General features: G+C 58.2%; 1 protein-coding gene across 2 annotated transcripts in view; it reads right to left on the reverse strand.

The window, feature by feature from the left end:
- AHDC1 (AT-hook DNA binding motif containing 1) overlaps positions 1-21,897 on the reverse strand; it is a 64,122-nt gene extending 42,225 nt beyond the window's left edge. The window contains exons 1-2 of one of the 2 annotated variants that reach the window (XM_059916432.1): positions 21,870-21,897; positions 21,102-21,199 (exon numbers count right to left, since the gene is read on the reverse strand). The gene's annotated coding sequence lies outside the window, so the exon portion shown is untranslated. Of the gene's footprint in view, positions 1-21,101; positions 21,200-21,430; positions 21,843-21,869 lie in introns of those variants that run through there. The other variant, XM_059916425.1, reaches the window with a different exon arrangement.
- Between the last annotated feature and the right edge of the window lie 1,370 nt (positions 21,898-23,267).

Below are 23,267 nucleotides of genomic sequence, written 5' to 3' on the forward strand. Positions count from 1 at the left end.
GCTCCAAAGACTTTAATAGCTCCCCACTGCTGACAACAACATCAAGGCCGAGGTCTTTACCCTGATATTCAAGAGCCTGCACAGCCAGCTCTGGCTCCACCAACCTCCTCACTGTTCCCTCTTGTCTGGTCAGTCCTCTCCTCAACCCCCTCCAATATTCTCCATACCACCCACACACTCACTCAGTTCTGGACAGATTCTGCCCCTTTGCTCAATCATGCAGTGTCTCAGGCCCAGCCTGCTGCCCCTGCTCTGCCCTCAGGGTTGCCCCTGGGTCCAGCCACTTCGAACCCACTCTGATCAGGCCACACTGTGGTATGCTGACCTGAGCTCTGGCTCCAGGAAGTAGGCCTCTGCCCCTGCTCTCCAGCTCAGCTCTATCCCGAGACACGGACCCACCTTAGCCACTTTCTATATCCTCTCCTATTAGCCTCTCTCTCCTTCTCTCCAGACTTTCAGGAACAACACTCCTCTTGTCACAGGGAGTCAGCCAGTATAGCCTGTCCTCAAGAGTCATGACTCCAAGGTCAGAATCTTCTCTTTGAGCCTCAACGTCCTTATCTATAAAATGGGGACAGAAATACCTACACCTTCAGTGATTCTAATGAAGGATAAATGCCTCCTAAACTGGACGGTGCTTTTTCTACTAAAACCTGTCATACAAATAATGCTATAATACAGCTATACAATAAGTCTACACAATAGCTTCCATTTATAAGTTTACTTGAAGTTGCAACCACCCTGTAACCTTGGCACTCCCCAAGCCCTTTCCATGTTTCATTTTTCTCCTTGGCATTTATCAGCATCTAACAAACCATATATTTTACTGATTTTTGTGTTAACGGTTTCACCCTCTAAATGTAAGCTCTTTGAGGGCAGGGATTTTTATCTACTTTGTTTTCTGCTATGTGCCCTAAAAAAGTGCCTGACACCAAGTGTGCACTTGGTAGTTGAAGAATGAATGAATGAATCAAGCGCTTACTACATGCCCAGCACTGCACTCCGCACTCCTCACAGATGGTCTCATCTTAGGAGAGAGGTGCTTTCATTACCCCTCATTTTGAAAATGAGACATCAAGTGCCTTGCCCTGATCACACGATAGGAAGCAGCCTGACTAGAATGTGACTCTAGAACCTGCCCTCTTGTTCACTGTGCTCTATTTCCTGTCCAGATGGGAGGTTATTTCTATTCCTACATTAGCTAGGCCTCTTGAATCTGTCATCCTCCCCATCTCCCTGGGGCTGTCTCTCTCTCTCTATGCCCCTGAGGCCACCAGCCCTCCCAACCCTCATTCTGACCTCCCTCAGCCATTTCCTCCCACTTCTCAGCCCTACACCAGGCTGCTCACTCACCTCAGGGCCTTTGTGGACGCTGTGCGCTCTGCCTGGAATGCACCGGCTCCCCATGTCTTTCAACTCTGCCTGTTTCTCAAGACCCACCTCTTCTGGGAAGCCTGGCCTCCAGTCTTCACTCGCTCCCTTCCCTGAGCTCATGCCTTGTTGTTTACTGCTGGGAAAACCCACTGGGGGAGCATATGCTGACTTGGTCCATTCCTCACTGTTTGCCGAGTTTGGAGGCTTTGTCCACCTCTGTCCCTCTCCTGGCCAGGTCTCTCCCTCCTTCCTCTGCGGGATCACTGCCCCCACCCCATGCCATCTCTTAATCAGGTTTAAAGCTCTGTAATCAAGAGCCTGGCTTTTGGGTCTCTCAAAACCCAGCTCCACCCCCTACTAGCTGTGTTCCTTTGGGCAGGTCACTACACCTCTCTCGACCTGTTTGCTACCTGCAAAAGGGGGATGACGTGAGCACCTCATAAGCCTCATAAGCTAACGTGCCGAGAACATGGTAAGCACTCACTAAATATCAGTCTGTGATCAGAATGTCGTTCATCCCCGTTTAGGCAAAGACCCTGAAAAGCCTCAGCCTACTCTTTTTCTCCTCCCTGAACAGTCCCCTGCCTCCTGAAAATGACTGATGATGATAATAAGATCGCTAACATGTACTGACTATTTATTATCTGCAGTGAGTAGAAATATGTCTGGCACCCAGCAGGTGCTCAATATTGCTTATTTAATAAATGAATTAACTAGTTTAATCCTCACAACACCCAATGGTGGTGGTGGGGGTGCACTATTATTATAGCCATTTTACAGACAAGGAAATCAAGGCCAGAGAGGGTAAGCGACTCGTCATGGTTGGGACTTAAACCCAAGCAGTCTGACTCCAAAGCCGAGACCCTCATTGGCCTCCTCATCCTCACTATTCCCATTCTGATCTGCTCCAATGCCATCTAGATGGATGCTCACTGGGCCCCTGTTCCAGAGCTCAAACCCTTCACATTTTATCTCATTTGAGCCTCACAAAATCCTATGGAGTCAGAGCCATCATTATTTTCCCTTGAGAGGTGAGGAAACTGAGGCTGAGAGAGGAGTCAAACGGCCACAAAGGATTCCAAGCCCAAACTCTTTCAACGGCATCGGGTTTTGTGCTGTTTCTCTCCCGTCTTACACAACTGTTGATAACTGTTCACACACACCTGCCTTGTTTTTCCAGTCAGTCAGAAGGCAAGCTCTCTGAGGGCTCAGTCTGAGGCAATGCTTCTGTCAACACTTCTGTGTCCCCGACCCCCTACCATGGCCAGAACTGTGGCCACGGGCCATGCTCTAAAGGCTTCCTAACTGCTGATCTGCGCCTCCCAGCCAGGCACACCCTGACACTCTGCCAGCTTCCTTCACAAAGCAGGTCTAGATTTGTGGGCTCTGTCTGCCCTATCAAACTTGGGTTTGGTGAGGGTGGGGCTGGAGCTCCCCTTCAACCAAGGCTAGAGGCTCCCCAAAGATGCAGTACGTCCTGGGAATTCAGGGCCATATCTCCCACTTAGAGCATTAAGGGGGCAGGATGGTATGGTGGCTCAGAACTAGGACTCTGGATCCCTGTGTTCCAAGTTCAAAGGCTTCTCCACCAGGTACTGGCTGTGTGACCTTGGACAAGTTATCAATACTTAACCTTTCTAAGCCTCAGTTTTCTGATACGTAAAATAAAGACGATAATAAGAGGACTACTATGATGATTAAATGAATATCTATTTATAAAGTTAGAAGAGTATCTGGGACGTGGTAAATGCTATGTGTTTGTTAAATAAATAGAAGTAGAGTTCCACCTAGCCATGGAAGGGTCCCCCTGGTAAGGTACAGTGCAAGTGACAAAGCAAACCCTAGTTCCAAACAGACAACTGAAGGCACCGAGGGAAATGGAAACAGGTGGCAGAGACCTCACATCTCGGGAAGCCCCTTGTGGCAAGGACCCACTCCTCTCCTCTCCCCACATCCTCGAAAGCCAGAGGACCCCATCTCCTGGCCCCATCAGTCTTCTGACCTAATCCCCCTACCCTAAGCCCCAAGCCACTTCCCCACCCTTCCCTCCAACTGTTAACTCCTTCTATGCAGCCAGATAGATTATAGCCAGAATCCAGACCCTGCTTTCCTTAGTTGCTGTGTGACCTTGGACAAGTCACTTAGCCTCTCTGAACCTCACTTCCTCCTCTCTACAGGGGATAATCCTCCCCTGGAGGTCTGTCCTAGAGATTAACTAATAACTGAAATCACGCCCATGGATGTGCTCACAGGTGTTTGAACATGCTAGTGTCCCATAGGCCTGACCACACCGATGGGCGTGCGGTTTGGGCACTGGGGTGGGGAAGGGAGCTGCCATTTAAAACTGACCCCCACTTTATAAGTTTTCCCAACAGCTCTTAAGCACCACTTCGGTTGGAAGCCAAGCTCCCTGTCCTTTAATCCACCACCTATGACATTAAAATACAGTTTCTTGGGGGGGACAGGCAGGGGCCTCATGTTGGCCTCTCTTCACCAGGTTACTGCATCTGAGGCCCTGAGGCAGGCCTGAGGGGAGAAGAGGAAGAAGTAGGAGGGGCTACTAGTGAGGGGGGAGGAGAGGGCCCCTTTGGAGGAGAACCAGAGAGTGGAGAAGACCCTTGGATTGAGGGGCAAAGGGGAAGAGGGTCAGGCCCTCAAGGCCGTCCCGTGCCCCCACTGCTAACTCGGCAATCACCTGGCCTGGCCTTCCACCCTTCTGAAAAGGAAGAGGAGCCAGCGGCAGCAAGTTACAATAGACCATTACCCGCCATTAATTAATTAAAATAAACAGCAAATTAAATACAGCAAAATTAAAATAGCACAGGAAATTAATTCTCTGCCAGCCCCACCTCACAGGTGAGATGCTTAAAGAGCCCTTTGCAGCCAGGATCCCGGGCAGCTGGGGTGTCACCAGGACTTGCCTTAGACCACAACTCCTGGCAACACCAAATATAAATGAACCCAGTTACCCATGGGCGTTTACCTGGCTCTGCCACCCTGAGATTGGCCTCCTGGCTCCTTAACCCCAGGGGACTCTAAGCCCTGGGCCACATTCTTGAACCCAAGCCCTGCTCCTCTGTCAGTGGGCAGGAATAGTCCTGATACCCCCTGGACCAGGCACTGGGCACATGGCCTACATCTGCCACCACACGGGTCAGGGCAAGAGGGAAGACGGACCTTGGCATTCTATTCTGGTTTCCCTCTGAGGCTTGGAGTCAGATCCTGGCAAAGACCCCTTCCTTCCGTGTGGAGCTCCTGGCCCCTCATTTGCAGCGCCCAAAACCTGCCTCTGGGGAACCCCTCATTTTGCTCCTTTCTTTGGCTGAGAGTGCTCAGGAAGGAAGCACTGCTGAGACCCAGAATCCCAGGCCAGAAGATGCCCAACGAAGTAGGCTAGACCAACCCCAGGACATGATACTGGAATTCCCTCCTAAACAAGACTAAACTCATCACACAGATGGGGAAACTGAGGTCGAAGAGGGCAAGGCATTTTGTTCACCGTCACCCAATGGCTAACTGGCGGAGCCTGGAGCAGTCTCTAATGGACACATTCCATGTCACCACCAATAAATGGGATTTCTAGAGTGCAGCTCAGCCCGTGCTGACCCCCCCTCTTAGCCTGGCCACCAAGGTCTCGCCTCCATAATCCCATCCCACGGCACCCCCTTCCTGTGTCCCACACAACAGCCGGATTAGACTCCTTGCCCTCAGGCTGTCGTTCACAGGGCTCCTTCTCCCCAAAGCTCCTTCTCCCACCTCTGCCTGCCCAAGTTCAACCAGCCTCTTTAGGGTCCGGCTCAATGCCAGCTCCTTCGTGAGCCACCCACAGCCCTCATGCTCCTCTAACCTTCCGAGGTGCTTTGCCTCCACCCTCACACCCCGCGCTCTGTTGTCCACGTGAGCTGTGGTTACGGTGTGTGAGCTTCCCGAAGCCGCACACCACCTCCCCTCTGGGCCCAGCACCTGGCACAGTACCCAGCACTCAGTAGGTGCTCTGTAAAATCTCCTCCTCATCTGATGCCCTGCCATGTCCTACCGATAACTGACAATAATGGCTATTGTTTATCGAGCATATACCATAAGCCTGGCTCCGGTACTGTCTCCCATCCTCATGTGATGGACCCAGGTCACAGAGGTTGTGTGACTTTCCTGAGGTCACGGCTCTGGAACTGGAACCCCACTGGTTCTTGTGCCTAAATGAGTCTCCTTTCCTTCCCACTCACCTCTTCTAGGTCAGACCACCATCATTTCCTCACCCTGTCCTGTCACTAAAGACTTCCCATGACTCCTTGTGGCCCACTAGACAAAATCTAAACCCCTGAGCATGGCATCTAAACTCTGTGACATCTGGCTTCTTCCCTCTGTGCAGCTTCTCCTCTAGTCTCTGAGCGTCACCTCAGTTTCCAGCCTGCTGTACCTTGATTTACTTGTAGGCTCTGCATATGCTTTTCCCTCTGCCTAGAACACCCTTCCCCTACTTTTCCTCCTGTGAACTCCTACACATCTCTCAACATCCAAGATCAAGGGTTACCTTCCATTCTAGTCAGATGAGACAAGCAACAAACAAATTGGCCACACAACTGAGAGCTCTACGAGGGAAGGACCTCTGTCACCATAGTGTCCCCAATGCTTAACCCATAATCAGTGCTCAGTCAACATTTGTTGAATAGATGAATACTCTATATATTCTTGTTGACTAAACGGAGAAATGGCAAAAGAATACAAGGCCACGGTATGCAGGGCTGGAGGTGGAAGGGAAGAGACTGAGGCCAGGAAGGCCAAGGACGTGGTGGAGTACAGTGACAAGTACTCCAGGGGCTGCTCTGCAGCAGAGCCACGCTCTTGGCAGAGGGAGTGTTTGTGAGAGACAGAGGAAGGAAAGTGATGGTGTGAGGGAGGCTCTGAAAGTATGTGTGTGTGTGCACGCACGCGCGCATGTGAGAAGGCGGTGGGGATGTATGCGGGGGAGTGTGCGTGTGTGTGTGTGTGTGCTGCATTTGTGAATCAGTCTGTGAGAGCGGCGCTGAGGAAGCATGTGAAGGAGCGCGTGTACGTGGCTTGTGGGTCTGTGGCGGAGAGCCCGTGCGTTATATCTGTGCACGCGGGTCTGCGTGAGAAGGCGAGGGTGTGGGCCACGAAGGCTGTGCCGGAGGCTGTGCGTGTCTGCGGGGCGAGGGGGTGGGGACAGTGATTGAGAAAGACAACAAGGGGGGGGACACCTGAGGGGGGTGTGAGGGAGAAACCGTAAGTGTGCGGGCGTGGAGGGTGTCGTGAGCACGTGCAGGAGGAGACGGTGTGCCCGTGAGTGTGCACAGCGCGGAGGGTAAGGTAGGATGTCAGGGCGCTGCTGAGGGTGTGGCTGCCATGGCCTCGGCCACGGGCCGGGAGCCAGAGGTGGGGGCTGGCCCTGGGCCCAGGGTGGGGGGCTCTGACCGAGCAGAAGGTTCCTCAGAGCTCTCCCTGGAGCCACCGGCGCCAGATCACCACGTCTCCAGGCAGAGAGGTCGAGCAGGAGGCCCAGATGTGTGTGCGCCTCACATTTTGTCCACAGCGAAACCTCTGGGCATTTATTTGTCTTTGTCTGTGTCCGGGTGTGCACGCCTGTGCTTGTGTGCGTGCTGCCGGCTGTGTGTCTGTGCCTGTCTTTGTCTCTGTATGTATCTGAGCCTTTGTCTCAGTGTGTGTGGCGGTTGGTCTAGGCTTGTCCACAAGACTGTGTCTGGAGTTGTGTGTGTCTACGTGTATCTGTGCCTGTGGGGCACCGGGCGTCCTTGATCTGTGCATGTCTAAGTAGGGCTGCGAGCATCCCCCTGGACCGTCTGCTTGTATCTCTGTCTGTGTGGCCTTAGTGTGAGTGGGAGAACGTTGTGCTTTGGAGACTGTGGGTCTAGATCTCGGTGTATCTTTAAGTGTGAGTGTGTGCTTGTGTATCTGCATGTGACAGTCTGCCATGCGTTGTAGTATGGAAATGCTTATGTGTGTCTGTGGAAGGTGCATTTGTGAGACCAAGGATCTCCGTGTGTCTCTGTGCCTCTGTGTGTGTATGTGTGTGCTGGGTGTGAGGGGTTTGTCACAGACTGGTGAGCAAGTTAATCTCAGACTCCGTGACACGTGGAACAAAATCACGCTCCCATAATGGGATCATTCGTCTTCCTGTCCAAGGAGAGAACCAACTCTTCACCCTCCGCCCTGGGGGAGCCAGTGGGGCCAGGGCCAGGCTTAGGTCCCTATGCAGTCCCCCCTGTGGCCTCAGCACCCTACCCCCACCTCTCCTCTGCCACACCAGGCCCGTTCTGCCTCCAGAGTGCCCCAGTGCCCACTGCTGGCTGGGCTAGGCTCCAGGACATGTGACGGAGCCTTAGAGGCCTGTCCTGGGCCCCCCAGCCCCACCCACTGCTGAGGAGGGCCCTGCCCCAGATGGGAGGGCGGGTGCAGGAAGGAATCTTTGGGCCCCTCCTCCTCCCGGAGGGGAGGGACGAGCTGCAGGCCCGGCCGGGATTTTCCATCTCTCAGCAACAAGATTCCTGGTGAGCAGGCTGCGAGGCTTGGCAGGGCGCCTGCCGGAGACCCGCCCTCACCCGCCAGGACGCCTGGGTCCCCAGGGCCGGGCAGCAGCGGGTTCCCTGGGGAGCTAGGAGAGCCCTAGAACTTCAGGCTACAGCTGCCCGGGACTATGGGAAAGCCAGACCCTTCCAGGCTCCCACCCCCAACCACAGACGGCTCCTCAGCCCCCCAGGCAAACCGCCACCCTTCTTCTGGCCTCTCCCCAGCCTCAGCCTTTGCCTCAGAAAGCCATCGCAGACCAGCCACCCAGCACCACCCACTCCCTACCTGAGCCTCAGCACACACCCAGCCTGAGTTCAAGACCTCACCTCTGGGTTTGAGGGCTCTCAAGGCCAGGACTGTGCTGCTTATCTCAGAATGGGGCTTCTGAGGACAGGGCCATGTGTCCCGCAGCTGTGAAATCCCTCTTGGTCTTAGCACTCCTTCCTGACTGAGCGGTCAGGCACCAGGAGAGGATTTCAAACCCAAGGCTGGGGAAACTGAGGCAATGAAGCTCTCTGCCCTGCCTACCGTTATGAATCAGAGGCCAAATCCAGTAGTCTAGACACACAAGTTCTTAATTCTGTCCAGCGGCAGTGGCTGCAACTCGTTCTTCCCCATAGGGGGTGCAATTTTGGGGGGGGGGGCATCAGTTGGAGGGAGAGGGGAATGGGCAGGTGGAACCCCCTCAACCCTCAGTCTTGGAGCAGCCGGAGAGCAGGTTTGGTAAGAGATTAAGGTCGAGGAGAAGAGAACCGAGACGCTCCAAGATTTATGAGCCTAATTCTTCTCCCTTAAATTCCCCTCCAAGCCCCCCAGCCCTAGCCTGGTCCCTCCAGGGTCATGCTGTGGCCCCAGGCCAATGTCAAGGCCTTAATCCATCCATCAGCTGTTGCCAGGGAGTTTCCACCCCAATGGGTCCCAAAGGGAGGAGCTCAACTGACACTAGGGGCCCAGACTGACGGGGAAGGGGCATGGCCCTAAAGAGGCAGCCAACAGCCCCCTGCACCCTCCCAGGATGTAGGGGCTCACAACCTCCAGGGAAGAAGCTAGGCTGGTGGGTGGGGTCCAGGAGGAGGTGACCTCCCAGCTCTGGCACCACTCCCAGCCCCGCCCTTCCAACAGGCCAGGAGACCTGGGATCCCATGGGGCACTACAGCTCACAGGGTGTGTGACCTTGGGCCGTTGCTGCTCCTCTCCAGGCCTCAGCCTCCCCACCACACAATGCAGGAAGTGGTTAGGATACCCCAGGCGTCCCCCCTTCAGCTCCGCTCCTTCAGCGCTAAGCCCTGCCCTCTCTCCAGTCCAGGGGTGTCACCTAGAATCTGGGCCAGGTCGGGTGAGGCTTTGGCAGGTAACTGGAGGAGTCCCTGAAGCCACCCAAGTCAGAGCTGAGGAGCGTATGGTGCTCACTCCTCCACCGCACATGCATTTTCCAGAAGAGTGAAACTGAGGCCCTGAGAGAAGGTCGGGGTCTGCACCAAGACCTGAGTTTTACTGGTGGGATGGTTAAGAGCACGGGCTCTGGGGACAGAGAGACTTAAGATTAAAATGTCAGCTGCAACAGAAACTTGTTATGTGAAGTCCCTTGCCTTCTCAGCCTCAGATTCCTCATCTATAAAATGGGCAATAGTGCCTCCCTCCTACGACTGCTGAGTTGAAATAAGAAAACGCATGTAAAGGGCTCGGCCAGCGTAGCAAACGCTTGGACAACGGTAGCTATCATGACTATGGGTAGTATTAACACAAAGCCAAGTGGCCGGGGGGGGAAGGGTAGGTGGGGTCCCGACCTGGCTCATCCTCTAGACCAGGAGGGCCAGCCAAATTCCTCGAAGCCCCCCAGCTGTCTCCCCTCTTCATTAAAGGCCTCTCATTAGTGAGCCTGGGCACCTGCCCCTCCACACGTAATAAGCCTCATTAGTATCTTAGCCCCAAGCTCTGAGCCCAGAGTCTGTGCATGTGCACACGCATGAGGGTGGGGGGCTGCGACAGGCCACCAGCCAGGAGACAGCATCCCCGCCAACCACACCCCCTGCCTGTCATCAGCAGGGCCCGTCACCACCCAGCTTGTCACCTGCCTGCCTCGCACCCGCACCACCTGTCACCCACCCAGCTCGTCACCCACCCAGCCCATCACCTGCACCACCTGTCACCCACCCAGCTCGTCACCCACCCAGCCCATCACCTGCACCACCTGTCACCCACCCAGCCTGTCACCAGAGCTGCCTGACAGGCCTCTGGGTGGGGGACAGTAGATGGGGAGGAGAAGACCACAGGGGTGTGGAGCTGGGGGCCCCAGAGACCCTGTAGGACCCCCACTTCAGCTCAGCATCCTGCAGCATCGCCATGGCAACGTCTCAGCCGCAACCACTTTCCCAAACATCCCCCGCCCCCCCCACCCCCCCACCCCCCCACCCCAGGCCCTGCTCTTAGCTGAGCTGAGGCTGAGAAGAGCCTTGAGTGACAGCAGAACGGGACAGGAAGGAGGTGCTCATCAGCTGGCTGGCCTTGGCCATCCCTGCCCTCTCTGGACTTGGTTACTCCATCTGCAAAATGGAGGGGCTGGAACTGGGGAGGTCCCTGTACAGCGGGTCATCCCTTCCCAGCCTGGATTTGCTGAGCCAGTGGCCAGTTAACCTGTGAAGGCTGGCGGGGGCTGGGTACAAAAGGCCAGGGGGTTCTGGGTTCTTCCACACTCCTTTGCCCTGGCCCAGCTCACACAGGCTGGGCCTCTGGCCCAAGCTCATATAGCAAAAGAAGAGGAGCAGGCTGGAAGGGAGAGGGGCTCTGCCACAGGACTGCCAGCTGGAGATGATGCCACAGTGGGTGACCCAAGGCTGAGTTGGCCCCCACCTCCAAGCTGCATTATTTATAAAACCCAGAGCTCCTAGCCGAGCAACAGCTGCGGTGCCGCCCCTCCAGGGGGCACAGGCAGTGGTGGAAGGGTGGTGCCTCCCTGGGGGAGCCCCCTGGGGTCCCGGGCTCCCTCCACAGCTGGCCGGGGCAGGGGCTGAGGTGGGAAAGGGGCGGCCGCGCCATCCTTCCCCTCCCAGCCCCCTCTCCTCTCCTCTCCTCCAGGCAGGCGGCGATAGGATTACTTCTGCATGACTGCCCGCTCCACAGGGTTCCAGAGACCCTCCTGCCTGCAGCAATCTTTAAAATTCCTGTAGCCCGGCCTCGCTCCCTTTCTCCCCACAGTGAATGCTCCAGCTTCTACTGCAGTGTGCCCGCGGCCGCCGCCACCACCACCAGCGAGCTGGCCGGGGGCCCAGGTCCCCGGAGCCATGGGCAAAGGTAGACCCATCCTCGGGGTGTCCCTCAGAACCCTCTGAGGCCCAGGCCCTGGCCCATCCCCTCCGGCCCCTGGTGCCCGTCCAGCCCCACAGGGCAAGGCTCAAGCTGGGGTCGGGCCTGCCAGCTGCGCCAAGGAGGACCAGCACATACGTGCAAACACACCTGGTGGGTCTTGGCGTGCCTGGCCACATCCTCTGCTGCCAAAACCTGGATGCCCCCACCTCTGCTCTAACCGCCCCCTCCCTAACCTCACTAACCCTTGCTACCCCTGGGGTGGGCAGACAGCTGGGCCAGGCCAGCGCCTGTGGCTCCCCAGGGCACAGGAAGCAGGCAGGAGATCGATCCACTGAATTTTTTAAGGCTCTAATGGAGCCTGCCTCCCCAGACTTGGGGCCTGGGACACAGGCGATCTCTCAGGGACCCCTCCCTCAGCACTGCAGTTGTTTCCTCTTTCAGGTCTAGGGGGTCGGGGCACCGTTCTAGGAGCCTTCACCCCAGCAAGAGAAGAGGCACGAGGGGCCCCTGGGAAAGAGATGGGATTGGGGGGCTGTGAGCAATACCCAGAGCCCCCCCCCCAGTCTCCCCAGCCCTAATGCAGGCAGAAGCAGCTCAGCCTCTAAATCACTCCCCTCATGCTGCCCTCTGAGGCGGATTCTGTGCATCTGTAATTAGGGGGTGGAACAGATGGTGGAGATTCCGTTTAAAATCATGCATCTAGTAAAGTAACCTTCACTGTCGGAACTGACTCCCAGGGAGACCAAGCCCCAAGCCCGGATCTGGGGGGGGTGGGAGGGGAAGCATGTCAAGCCAGCACCTTCTGCATCTTTTTTCCTGAAGCTTCAGGCCCAATGTCCCCCTCAGGTGAGCCCAAGAAGAGGGGGATTTGGCAAGCACCTGAGAAAGCACAGGCTGGGGGTAAATCCCCCTGTCCAGGCCCCCCCCTCACCCCTACACGCCAGAGTCAGGGCAGGGCTGGGTACTCAGAGTTCTTGGCTGACACACCAGGACGACCAGGTGCCAAGAGCCCCCAAAGAGGCCCCAAACCCCCAAAAGCCCAGGCCAGGGTGCCCAGAGCACAGGGTCTTGGGTGGGGCAGCTTTGAACCAGATGTACAGCCTCACTGTCCAGGAATGAAAGGCCTGGGGCAATGAGGGGGGGTGGAGATGCCTCCCCAGGCAGAGGAGGCTCTGGGAAGTGGGGGAGGACCAGGCAGCTGAGAACGAGAGAGAGCACAGAAGAGTGGGCCAGTGTGTCTGCAAGGCTGAGGCTATGGGTGCGCGGGGTGGGGGTGGGGGGGGTTTGGGGGAGGGAGGCTATGGGGAGGGTTTGGGGGAGGGAGCCTGGGGAGAACAAGGTGGGATGGGGGAGCGGTGATGGAGAGCGCTGAGGACGGAGGCTGTGCTGGAACGTGTGATGGTGGGAGTGCGGGCTGCAGGGTGAGGTGTGGGCGCAGGGCAGAGCTGCTCTGAGGGGTGACTGGGCTGGGGCTGTGTGTGTTTGCGTATGAGTGCGGGACTGGTGTTTGGAGAGGGGTGGGGGCTGTCCCTGGGCCCTTGGATGGCTGAGGAAAGTACTGGAGCTGGAGCTTGCTGGGGAACGCACAGAGAACTGCTTGTTTGCAGAGGTGCTGGGATCTGGGGTGTGTGTGTGCGTGTGCGTGTGCGGGGTGCGCATGCATGTGCACGGCCTGGCAAGTATGAGAAGCTTGAGGGGACATTACTGTTCAAAGACGCACTATGTCTGTGTGTTTGAGGTAAACGGTGTGGCTGCAGGGTTGTCCCCCTCTGAGTGGGTGTCGAGGCGGTGTGTGTACGTGTATGTCGCGGGGAGAGTTTGGAAGGGTGTAGGGGGCTGTATCGGTGTGTCTGGGGACGTGCTGAGCTGCAGCGGAGGGAAACGCTGGGGCTGTTGGGAGAGTCTGTGGGTGTCTGGTTAGGTGCTGGGGCTCAGAGAGCCTGAGTGTGTGGAAGGTATCAGGGCTACAGTAGGGTCCTGGGTGTATCTGGGGAGGTGCTGGGGTTGGAGGAGGAGATGATCTGTTTGAGGATGTGGTAGAAGCCTTGTGTGTGTGTTGGGGTGTCTGGGGGTATATTGGGGGTCATAAACATCTGGGTTTTGGTTAAGTACTAGGGCTGTAATATGTGTTTGGGTGGGTAGGCATGTGGTGGTTGTGCGTTTGGGGGCGTGCTGGGGCTGTGTGTTTAGGGGTGCTGGAGCTGTCAGTGGGGAAGCGGTTGTGTATTTAGGAGGTGCGAGGGGCTGGAGTTGGGCCCCTGTGCCCAGACAAGTGATGGGGCTGCGGCGTGAGGGCAGGTGCCCCTGAGGAGGTGAAGGGCAGAGTCCTGGCCTTTGCTCAGGGGCCCACCTCGGGGCTGCCCGCTAGAACCCCTCTGCTGGGGGTGCCCGCCCACCCCCAGACCCCACGTCCGGGTGTCGAGACAGGCAGTCCATCTGTCTCTTCCTGCGCCCAGGCCGGAGGAGCAGAGCCGCCTCCTCGCTCCGTGGGGGGCGGCAGCGGATCCCAGCCCACCCATCTGCCTTCAGATGGTCGAGGCAGGAGCCTCCACAAAGCTGCCTGGAGGGCATCCCTGTGTGTTTGAAGAGGCATGGGCTGGGGGGTGGGGGGGAACTGCACAGCAAACGGTCCTCACGGAGGCTCCTTTGAAAACCACTGACGCCAGGAGAGACGAAGAGGGAGGACAGGGGCGGGTATGTCTGTCCTTGTGTGTCTGTGCGGGTCAGCGCCCGACTGTGTGCCTTGGAGCCCCTTCGCCTGTGTTCATGCCAGTGGCCTCTGTTCAAGCAGCATCCTTGCCTTGGAAAACCGCCCTCCAACCCAGGCTACGAGCTCACAGCCTCACACAGGCAGCTACCCCCTCATCCACGCACCCTGCCTACACTACACTCACACGCAAACACCCCCCACGCCTTCACATCTGCAGAATGCTGCACCCTGGTACACATGGCCCTCAGTCCCAGGGTCCTAGTCCTTCACATGTGTACGCCCATCACACACACCCGCTCACTGCAAAGCCAGGTACAGCCACATGCACCTGTCACATATACATGCCTCCACACAGACATACCCGACAAGTAGCTGTCACACCCACACCCACACACTCCACACACCTCGGGGAGTGGATCTCCCTGTCACACCCATATCCCACCTCATACGCACTCAGTCTCTCTCACACACATTGTAACAGACACTCATCATCCCTTATACCTGTACATACGTGCACATGTTTGCACATGTGCACACACACTCTCACCAGTTCTCAGCTCTTTCACACCAGCCCATTTCTCGGTGTCCAGGCCAGGCCCTGCAGGAGGGCTGCCACCGGCTGAAAGTGTCTCTTGCCTCCCTGCCCTGCCAGCTAGGTCAGAGTGGGGGGGCATACCTCCCCACCCCACCATGACACCATGGCTCCCTGGGAACCCTGATCTTCCCCTCCAGAGGGAAAGAGTCCTCTCTCTGCTCTGGGGTGACTGCCACTGTTGTGTGAGAGTGTGACTGTGTATGTGTGTGTATCAACATGTTTTGAGAAGCCACGATGAGGCCTGTGTGTCACTGCCTGTATGGGTAAGAAAGCATAGGGACAGGTTCACCAGTTATGCTTGTGAGATTCAAGATGAGTGTGAGAGCAGAGACATGTATGCCACAAAATGTGTATTTGTGAGTATGTGTGAGGCCAGGCCCCTGTGGACAGGTGTTGAGTGTGTGGGGGTGCACTTACATGAGGAAACACAGTGAGTGTGAGTGGGGAGTGAGTGGGGAGTATTCTGAGATATTTTCTGAGACAAGAGATACGTACATTTGTGAGTAGGGGTCAGGGCTAGGAGAGGCACCCTCCGCAACTCCCTCCCCCTACAAAGAGATCAGGGGAGAGGGGTCTCTGGGATCTGGGGGGAGTGTGTGTGTGTGTGTGTGTGTGTGTGTGTGTGTGTGTCTTCCTCTCTCTCTTTCTCCCTGACCTCTTTAGCAGCTGGAAACTGAGCCGGGGGTGGAAGGAATGGAGACTTGGCTGGCCTGGGGGTTTGGGGAGGGAAGCAGGAGAAAACACCTTCCAGATTCTCATCAAATCCTTGTTTGTGGTTTGTAGCCTTCAGTCTCTCCTCTCTCTTTCTCTCGGTCTGGGTTTCCCCCTTTCTTTATCTCTTCCTGCCTCTCCCTCTCTCCCCCATATCTCTCCTTCTCCCATCTCAGTCACCTTGTCTCCCCCCTTGGATCTCCCTGTCTCCAAGTCTCTGTCTCTCTCTGTCTGTCTCTCTCTCCCCAGGCCCTTCCGTATTTCTGACTCCTGTCTCTGCCAGCACCTCTGTATGTCCGTCTCTCCCAGTCCTGGTCCATCTGTCCGTCTCTCTCCGTCTGCCTGTGCGTGGGTGTCTCTGTCCATCTGCTCCGCCACCCATCTGTCTGGTTGTCTGTGCTAGTCCTTCTAAGGGTGCCCACTCGCTCACCAAGACGCCCTCCCCCAGGTCAGCAAAGGCCTCTCCTAGCTCAGGGGGCGGGGAGGGGGTGCAGAGCTGCAGCTTCTGGAAGCTTCAGTAGCAGCTGGGCTGAGCTGGGAGTTCGGGGCCAGCCAGCTGCAGAAGTGGCCCCTCCCCTGGGCTCCCAAGCCAAGGACCCCAGAGCAGAGAGAGGAGAAAGCAGGGCCTCACTGCAGCTGAGTCCGTGTGTGTGCGTAGGGGGAGGCAGGGGGCCTCACTTTGCCTTCGCTTCACCGTTCCCCCCCAAAGCCAGACCCTGTAGGAGAGGAAGCTTCAGTGCCCACCTCCCTCATCCCCTCACCAATGGAAGAGACGCTGGGGATCCAGGAGGGAAGGGCTGGGGGATGCCAGGCCTTGGGCGAAGCCATAGCTTCCTGTCAGATGGGTGGGAGGGGGGCTCCTTCCCTCCTCCCTCCCAGGCAGTCCTTGGGGATCCCTCCAGTTCTGGTCCCAGCTCCAGACACGAGGGGCCGCATAGGCAGTTCTCACCAGCTCCCACAGGGCCATTCCTACCTCCCAGCTGCCCCAGAGCCTCTGACCCACAGGGATAAAGGCGGAGGGGGGTGGATCACACGGATGTCTCCTCCCTCCCCAAATGGAGGTTGGCTCTGGACATCTGGAGTTCGTGGCCCTGTCTACGCCCCGGCCATCCTGAGAGGCCCCTGGCAGTCCACCTACCATTGCCAGCCCAGCACCACACACACACACTGCACCCCAGCACTCGTGGCCCACCATCGCCACTCCCTGGCCCAGCAACTCTGAGGGCTCAAGAGGAGCCCTACCGCGGAGACCTGCACCCTACGCTGACTGGTGGCAGCCTCCAGCAGGGCCCCCGGCACAAAGCCAGCAGTTGGAGGAGGTACCCCTCAACACTCCCCAGGAGGCTCTGTTCCTCCCTCTCTAAGAAGAGCTCACAGTCCAAATCCCACAATAGATGGGGAAACTGAGGAAAGGATGGGATGACACAGTCAGTCATTCTTCCTGAGACCCTGGGGTGGGATCAAAAATGAGGAATAGGGAATGAAAAGGACGCCGCAGGGGCAGAATCTGGCTCCTTCCTGACCTGCCACGGGCAAAGTCCATGTTGGCTGCACAGCCCTGCACAGCCCTGCCGCTGGGCCAGGGCCAGGGGCTGGCTCCCTCCCTCTAGAGCTCTCCTTGCCCCTGGCTGGGCCCCCTCCCTCTCCTCGCTTCTCAGCAGCCCTCCCTGCCCTCTCCCTCCCAGCCCTGGCTCTCTCATCCTCAGCTCTTGGAAGCCTGACTCACTGTTTCCCCTCCTCTCTCCCCTCCCTCCCTCTCTCTCCCAGCAGCGGCGCCTCCCCCTCCCCTGGGGGGGGCTCTGGCCACAAGGGTGCCCGCCTGCTCCTCTCCCCAGGCTCTGGCCCCCTCCGCACCCAGGAGGCCCCCTGCAGCTGTTCCAGCTCTCTAACTACAGAGAGGTGGACGGAAAGAGCCTAGGTCCCAGGCAAGCAAGGGGAGGGGGCCCCCTCTAGACTGGATTTCCTCCTGTCAGACAAGGTGGGGGGGATCCAACCGGATGACACCCCTGGTGTCTCTAACGGTCCTAATGTTCCCCGCTTTTAAAAGCCCAGTGCCTCTTGACACAGAGCGCCCACAACCTGTGGGGCGCTGTACCTGCCTCAGGCTCCGCCCCCAGGTCCAAAGAAGAGCTCGGCTCTGTTCCCAGACATTTGGGGAGTCGGGAGACGCTGCCCTGGGGCAGGAGCATTAGTCAAGTGACCCCTGGAATCCCCCTGTCTCCCCGTTCTCCCTCCTTCTGTGGGAGAGCTTCCTTCTCTCTCTCTCCCACCTGTCCTCCTCCCTCTTCCCAGAGACATTTGCTTGTCTCTCCTCCAGATACAATCCTAGCAGCATTTGATCTTGGGTGAGAGGCTCTCAGTGCCCGCGCATTTTGGGCTGTGGGGTGGGGAGTGGCACATGCCTAGGCCTTCTTGGTCCCCTGGATGCCATCTCCAGGGGCTGTGATCCTGGCTCTTCTCCTTGACCGTTTTCTCTCTCACCCCCTCATCACTGGCTTCTGTCACCATCTTTTCCTCTTTCCACCTCATGTGAGGCTGTCTGGGTCTCTTTCCTCCCCACCTCCCCCAGCTCTCTCCCTGGTGGGCCCATCTGCTGACATTAGCAACAATGTTACCCTTGCTCCCCCCCCCTTCAGTTCCCAGCTCCACCCCATCCTGGCTCCCCCCTCCCTGTCTCTGTCCCAAGAGACCCAGGGGACCTAGAGGCAGAGCTGGGCTCCATCCCATAATGGTGAGTCTGCTTGACCTCACTAATCACGCCAGAAGTGCCTGGGCATCTGGTATGAAGGCATGGCACCCTGTGGTCTTGGGTGGCTGGCCTGAGGCACAGAGCTCTGTATTCCACAAACCAAAAAAAAAAAAAAAAAAGAAGTTGACTTGGGGTGGGGCAGAGGAGAGAAGAGGGGAAGTGAGGGGGACCAGGTTTCCCTGGAGGAAGCCCCTGTCCAATGGGGAACAGAGGCAAGAGGAGGTAGTGGCTCGAGCCAGCGCTCCAGGCTGATTGAGAATAAGTAATGTCCCTCTGGGGCTCTGCCGGTCCAGATCAGCCCCCTCTAAAAAAAAAGGTCTTCTGCCAGGGACAGTTTGCCCCCCAAGCCTCCAGCACAGCCACACCAAGCAGGTAAAGATCCCGTCTCTTAATCTCCTTTAGAATCCAAATCCATCCTCCCTACAGTACACCTCCACTTAGCTCAGCAGGGGGTTCCCTAAGCCTCCCGGCCCAAATCTAACCAGGTGGAATGGGAGGGGACAAAGCCCCCCAGCTCCCACGCCCCCTCACCAAAGGCCCCATCAAGGGCTGGGGAGCAATGCAAAATAATCCTGGAACCCACACACCTCCAAACTGAGAAGCAACGCTGTCCATCCACAGCACCTGGGGGTGCTCGGGCTCCCTGCCCCCACGACCCTGTTCCAGACCCCCCAGCCCAGCAACCATAATAAGCAGCAAGCTCTTTTTCTTTATGACACCAAATTCCTCCAAGCCGAACAGCTCCTTCCATCACTACCTCAGCCATAGATCACATTAAAAACTCACAGAGGGCAACTTAAACACATCACATTTGTTTCTCTCTATATTATTTCAAAAGTAACGGCATTAAAAATGGATTTTACTACAGAAAATAAATATCAGCACGTGGGCCGGGAGCCCAGGCAAGGGGAGAGAGCCCACCAGGAGAAGGTCCCTGAGGGCTTGGGCACAGCTCAGGCACCGACCAAGGAGGTGGCTGAGAGGACAGACTACACCCGGGGTGGGGTGGGGTGTGGGGGGAATGCCTGGGGAGGGGGCAATGCCCACCCACCTGGGCACCTGCCCCAATGCCAGACCAAGAGGGACAACGAGTCACTGGTTTGAGCTGGTCCCCCAAAGCTCATGCCCTCACTGATCTTTGCAACCTCTGGAGGGTGGGAGCTCTGGGGCAAGAAGTTCACTAGTCTCTGGGGGTTATTCCAACTATTGACACAGCAGAAGAAAAAAATGAATTCAACTTACTATCCAGTTTGATTTTCCATTACTATAAAAATAAATATACATCTGCTCAAAGGAGGGAGATGGCAAGCTGCAGGCACATGCCACCTGGGGGGTCCCCCCCGCAGCTCACCACCACAACCCAGCCTGCCCCTCCAGGCGGCAGGGGTGGGGGCTGTGTGTGGGTGGGGGACGGACCAACTGGTAATCTGTCACCTACAGCCCCAGCTCACACAGCTACACACACCGGGCCACACGGAACAGGAACAAGCCAACAATAGAAACACCCCAAATGCTCCTGGCAGGACTCTGCCCAGGCCCGGGTGCATGCCCCCGCCCCGCCGGCGGCAGCAGCGGACAAAATGTGGCCACCCTGACCCGGAGGCAAAGCTTGTCCTCACACCCTGAGCTCTGCCCAGGGAGCTGGGGCCAAGTCCCGCCTGACACCAACTGGTCCGGCGGGAAACGCCTGCCCAGCCAGACAGGCACAGGCCCCCCAAGGGTCCCTCCTTGTGCTCAGGGGCCAGGCTGGTGCAGCCTGGCCCTACCTCCCAGGGTGACGCCTGGGCCCAAATTCAGCTGGCCCTGCCAGTCAGGCACTGGTGCAGAACGGAGGGCACCAGGCTCAGCCCCTCCCAGCCCAGCCCCAGGGCCCCCAAGCTAGGAGGGAGGGGGGACTCCCCACCCCTCCACATCTGGCCCTGGCCCCCAGGGTCTGCGGTAGAGAATTCCCGCCCCCGCTTCTCTCTCTCTCCCTCCTCCCTCTCAGTGCCCGCTGCCCGCCTCAGGGACGGCCCCAGCTCCCGCCTCCGGCCAGCAAGGCCCACATCCTTCCTCCCTCAGCTGGCCCCTTCGCCTGGCAGGAGGCTGGGGGGTCAGGCTGCTGGGGAACCCCTCCAGCTCCCATCAGTCTTCATCCCCAGCCCCCAAACTCTGGGTTGCTGTCCCTTTTCCTGTAGAACAGGAAACAAGGTTATTTCCTAGACTCAGAGCCAGCCCCCTGCCCCTCTGGCTCTGCCTGGGGACCAGGACCCAGCAGGGGAATGCGCCCTTAGCCAGAAACCAGAGAGATTCTGCAATTCACCCCCCAGCTACCGGCCCAGGGGGCTGACAGCTGTCACTCAGCACCCCACCCCCTGGGGAAGAGGGGGCAGATTCAATCAGAGCCTCAGAGGAAACGCATTGATAGGCGATTATTTATTTATTTATGCAAAAGTGAGCCGACTTTGTTCACCAGGTAACCGGGCACGCGGCCCAACCCCTACGGCCCTGGCCGCCCCCAAATCCCTCCTCCGCCCCACACCCCCTCCGGGTCATTAGGTCCCCGCCCCTCAACTCCCAGAGCACCAGCAGAACCTTGGGATTTGGGGGTTGAAGGGGAGGGGCTCCTCCCTCCGCAGTCTCCCCCTTTCCCAGGGCCGTTCCTAAAATCCAGCCTTGTTCTCCGCTCCCACGGTCCCCCCCTTCACCCACCCCCCCCACATTCTCAGCAAGCTGGAGAGCAAATTGCAGTTTTAAATCCAAAGACGGAGGGAGGGGGAAGGAGGAGGGGGCGCGCGGCAGCGCTGGGCGCGCACCTCGCCCCCGAGCCGGGGGAGCCGCGGGGCGGCCAGGAAACCCGAGAACCCCCCCCCTCCCCGCCCCCCCTTCTCGTCCACCTCCCCCTCCCCCTTCCCGGCGCTGCCTGCCAGGCTTCGAGCCGAGCCCAGCCGAGCCGCGGGCCCCGGTGGAAACAAAGACCGATCGCACCGCGGGCACCGCAGCCACGGGGTCCGGCGGACCGGACCCGGGCGCGCGGAGGGGGCGCGGAGCCCCCCCGGTGCGCTGCACAAAAGAGCCCGGCCGGCCGGTCCCCAGCGGGGGTCTAGGGCTGGGGAGGAGGCGCCACTCACCGGAGTGCTGGGCTGCCGGCTCCGTTGGTCCGAGCCAGGCGAGGGGCTTTGGGGGGCGTCTGTCTTCCGGCCGCGGCAGCGACGCGGGCGCTCGGCAGCTGGGGAGAGCAGTCGTGGTGGAGCCCTGAGCCGCCCGCCGTTGCTGACAGCATGGCTCGCGCCTCGGCTCACATTCTCCGCCGCTAACTCCGCTGGACACGGCCCCCCGCTCTCGCGGCGCCCCCCACCTCGATCACTCCTTCGCTCTCTGTGCCCACCTCGCTCCCCCCACCGCGCACACACTCTCACAGCCCTGGACACCCCCGCCCCCACCCCCCCCAATTGCAAACCTGGGAGGGAACGCGCCCCGCGTAGTCCTCCTCCTGCTCCTCCTCCTCCGCCCTCCTCCCTCCTGCTCTCTCTGGCTGTCTGTCTGTCTCTCTGACTGTCTCTATCTCTCGCTCCCTCTGCCTTTCTCTGCTTTCAGAGCTGGGTGGGAAAAGGAAATGAGGACAGAAAGCAGACGCTGGCTTTGGGTGGTGGTAGCTGGATTCCCTCTCTCCCTCCCTCCCCCTCCTCCCCTCCCTCCTCCTGCCTTCTGCTCTCTCCGCTGCGAGCGGGGCTGAGCGCAGCCTGGCGGGTGGCTCGCTTTGCCCGCCCGCCCGCCTGTCTGTCTGTCTGGTCTGCCTCGCTCGCTCCCTCCCTCCGTCTCTCGCCCTCGCCCTGCCTGCCTGCCTGCCTCTCTCCGTCTCCGCCGCCGCCGCCGCTGCCTCTGCGAGCTCGCCTTACCTTCGCCGCTCACCATCCGGAACCCCAGGGGGGAGCGCGCGCGCGGCACGCCGGGACTTGTAGTCCCCGCCTCGGCCGCTCGGCGCGCGGGGCGGGCGGGGCGGCGCCAGCAGCTCCGACGGCGCGGCCGGGACCCTGCAGGGACCCCAGCGCCCCGGGCCCTTGCGGCCGGGGCGAGTCCTCTTTTACCAAGGGGTGCTGGTTCTCCCCAAGGATTGGAAACGTTTCCCACGTTCCTAGTCCCCCGCGGGGGCTCTGACTTGAGCAGAGGTTACGGGCGGGAGGGAAGGGGCGGGGTCTGCGAAGGGAATGAGAGTAGAACAGGGAATCGAGGGATTAGCTAAAGGGCCTGCTACTTTCTGGGGCATCCCAATTAAATAAGAGAGGAAGAGGAAAGAGGAGAGGACGGCTCCCTGAATTTGGGGGCGTTCTCCCTTTATGAAAAGGTTTCCTACTGAGTAAAGCGCAAGGGTTTATGGCGAGAGGGCTGCTCTAGAAACCTCAAAGCCCACCAGCACCTCCTCCTCACTCAGTGACCCCGTCTCAAGTTCTGAGCTCTGGGTTTAGCGACCCCACCAAAGCTTAGTTTTTCTAGAAGTCCAAGGGCGGCGAGGGCACAAATTCCTGGATAATCCACAGATCTCTCTCTCTGTCTCTCTCTGTCTCTCTCTGTCTCTCTGTCTCTCTCTCTCTCTCACACACACACACACACACACACACACACCCCGCTTGCCTTCCTGAATTCGACTGAGCTTTTTCCTTGTGTCAGGAAGCAACATTCAGATTCAACAGTTCAGAGCCCCTGCTGTGCCCAGGGGGCTGGACTCAGCACTTTCACCTACCTCCTCTTCAGGTCACATCTGTTATCCAGCCCCTCGCTCTGGGCCCCCTGCCTGGCCTATCCCCACAGATGGAAATGTGCACTGCCAGGGCCTGGTTACCAAGGGAAGATATCTGGACAGCCCAGAAAGGAAAACTGCTGCTGCTGCCATTTACTGAACACCGCAGGGCTCTTGAGTCCTGCAAAGACCTGGTGAAATGGTACTGTTATCATTTCCATTTTAGAGATGAGGGCACTGAGGCCCATGACACCCACTGAAGAAGTGGTAGAGCCCAGCCAGACCAGGATCCGTTTCATTCCAAAGCCCACTGCTTAACCTCTGGGCTGTGGCAGGGAGCTTTGACTCCCCAGGTCTCCGTCTGACCTTCTCTCCCAGTGTCTGTGTGCCCTCCCTTGGCACTTCAATTCGACAAATGTTAACTGAGGTGTGCAGGGCTCACAGGGGACACGGAGATGAATAATGCATGGTGGCTGTCCAGTCCTCGGTGTCTACCAGCACCGGCCCTGACTGGTCCTGCGCTGGTCCCACTTCATCTGTGTGTCTGACATTCCTTTGT

This window comes from Balaenoptera ricei, chromosome 1 (genome assembly GCF_028023285.1).
Source record: "Balaenoptera ricei isolate mBalRic1 chromosome 1, mBalRic1.hap2, whole genome shotgun sequence".
In the NCBI taxonomy this organism is placed as follows: domain Eukaryota; kingdom Metazoa; phylum Chordata; class Mammalia; order Artiodactyla; family Balaenopteridae; genus Balaenoptera; species Balaenoptera ricei.